The sequence below is a fragment of the Ips typographus genome, unplaced genomic scaffold (assembly GCF_016097725.1).
Source record: "Ips typographus isolate SLU unplaced genomic scaffold, UJ_Ityp_2.0 IpsContig76, whole genome shotgun sequence".
Classification (NCBI taxonomy): Eukaryota; Metazoa; Arthropoda; class Insecta; order Coleoptera; family Curculionidae; genus Ips; species Ips typographus.
In genome coordinates this window covers 332,501-335,000 of record NW_028098579.1, presented here as the reverse complement: position 1 = coordinate 335,000, position 2,500 = coordinate 332,501, and the positions used below count along the sequence as shown (strand labels likewise).

The following is a 2,500-nucleotide window of genomic DNA, read 5'->3' as shown; positions in this document are numbered from 1 at the left end:
GCGCTTGCCGAGAGTCGAACGCTCGCTAGAGCGGCCTCAAACCTTTCGTATACCGTCGAGCGAGTCAGCCGGAGCGTGCGAGTTCGTTAGTCGCGCCGAAACGCGACCGACGGGCTCCATCGCACGTCGTAGACTGACGCCCAACGGATCGCGACGTCCTACCAGAAGAAAAGTGCACGCGTTCGTCGCCGGTTCGACGAACGGAGGGTGCGCAAAACGCGAACGTTCCGCGTCACTCGACCGTCCGACGCCTGCGTCGAAACGCGAATGAATTTCTTCCTTCGACCTTTCGGGTTTCTCAGGTTTACCCCTAAACGGTTTCACGTACTCTTGAACTCTCTCTTCAAAGTGCTTTTCAACTTTCCCTCACGGTACTTGTTCGCTATCGGTCTCGTGGTCATATTTAGCCTTAGATGGAGTTTACCACCCACTTAGGGCTGCACTCTCAAGCAACCCGACTCTAAGGAGAGATCCTCTCGCTATCGGCAACGGTCGCTACGGGACTGGCACCCTCTATGGGCTATGGCCCCGTTCAAGAAGGACTTGGACGCGCCGCGCGATCTCGAGATAATGGACCCTCCCGAACACCACATTTCCCGGCGCCCGATGTCGGCCGCGGGATTCGGTGCTGGGCTCTTCCCTGTTCGCTCGCAGCTACTGAGGGAATCCTAGTTAGTTTCTTTTCCTCCGCTTAATAATATGCTTAAATTCAGCGGGTAGTCTCACCTGCTCTGAGGTCGAAAAAATAATATAATGTATTTTGGTGCGCCAAAATCGTTCGTACGCGTTTCGATCGCCAACGGACAAACTATCGCGTTCACACAAGACCGGACGAGCTTTTACAATCGAAGGCGACGCACTCCGATACCGCGTTTAAATCGTAGCATCGATCCGACGTCTTCTTCAACTCGTATCATAGAGATGATATCGGACACGACGATCGTTCCTACGTACGCGCTTCGGCAAAGCGTGCTAAGCCATTCCGCTCGTTCGTCATATAGTGTGTTGGATGTGTCGTCGGCGACGCGTACAAACGCGCGCTTTACGTTCGAAGCGATCGCTCGTCGGTTTAGCTAACGGAAGTCGTTTATTTCATCGTCCATCGCCGAAATCTACCGAGCGAGCTTTAAGATCGTCGAACCGCTATCGCGTTTTCGAACGTCGCACCTTATCGAACGCATCGCCTCATTATCGAGGCGTAGCGTCTCTTCGATTACGTGCGTCATACGTTCAACTCGCTCTGCGTGCGTTCGTCGTTTGTTGCGACGATCGAGCACCGAGCAGTCTTTAAAATAGACACGACCCTCAGCCAGGAGTGGTCCGGGAACAGAATCCGAGGACCGCAATGTGCGTTCGAATTGTCGATGTTCATGTGTCCTGCAGTTCACAAGTTGACGCGCAATTAGCTGCGTTCTTCATCGACCCACGAGCCAAGTGATCCACCGTTTAGGGTAATCTTTTAGAAAACGTTCGTTTTATAGCGACGAGTCGTCGTCGAGCGACGTGTATCGAAGCAAACGATTTACGGGTGACCATTGTTGGCAAAAAACGGACGCCTTTCGATACAGTTTCGTATACCGATTAAGCGCTCTTTCGTCGGACGTTTCTATCGCATATTAACGCCTGCCATATTATTCAAAAGGTAGGTGTTATTTTATTTATGCGTACGTCGCAAGAGCGCTACTTATCGGTAATAAAACACCGAAAGGCGCCCGCTTCGACGGAGAGACCGAACAGCGGTCCTTTAATCGTGCGCCGAAGCGTATCGACGGACGCGATCGTCTCGGGAGAGATTTTCTCTGCGTGCGGGCGTAAATCTTTAAACGTGCATACGCGCAGGAACTTTGATCGATCCGCACGGCCGCAGTACCCACACATACATAATCTCTCGTTTAGACCGAGTACGTTCGCGTTTTCAGAATTCCGTTAACGCTTGACGACGCTCTAGACCTCTCTTCTTCAAAGTCTCTCGTCGAAATGTTTAGACGTGTCGTTTCTTCACTCTATACGTTTGTCGTACACGTACGATACGTCGCGTACGTCATCGTCATTGTCGTCTTCTGTCTGTCTGTCTGTCACATTGCACTTCTACCAGCGAGGAGATGTGGCCACACTCTCTCGTCACACGTATTTCACTAACGGTGTCGAGTTTAGAGTGGTCATCTCTCTCGCATACGTACGAAGCGACGGACGACGACACTTGCGACGATGCAACGACAATGATTATGATGACGATAAACGTCGACGAACGTCGAACGACAACACAGAGGAAGCTCGTTTCACGTTGCGACGCTCGCAATCCGATCAACGATGCCTACACGTTTCGATCGCGTATATACCGCTCCGCAAAACCACAAAACGTCAACCAGTTCGATTGGCAACCGCATTCCACAGCGACGAACTTACTCGTTATCGGCACATCAAAATAACGTGCGATTCTACGAGTTTAATTGTCGTCGACCGGAAACCGGACCTTCGATACGGACGTTCTTACAACGGT

The 2,500-nt window shown here is 51.6% G+C and overlaps 2 non-coding genes across 2 annotated transcripts in view; both read right to left on the bottom strand.

Moving 5' to 3' along the window:
* LOC145739924 (large subunit ribosomal RNA) overlaps positions 1-740 on the bottom strand; it is a 3,896-nt gene extending 3,156 nt beyond the window's left edge. Inside the window, exon 1 of the ribosomal RNA XR_014181276.1 lies at positions 1-740. This exon is cut by the window's left edge and continues 3,156 nt beyond it. This is a non-coding gene — a ribosomal RNA (large subunit ribosomal RNA).
* A 559-nt stretch (positions 741-1,299) lies between these two features.
* LOC145739918 (5.8S ribosomal RNA) lies at positions 1,300-1,454 on the bottom strand. The gene has a single exon (XR_014181270.1). It is a non-coding gene; the product is annotated as a 5.8S ribosomal RNA (ribosomal RNA).
* Positions 1,455-2,500: the final 1,046 nt, after the last annotated feature.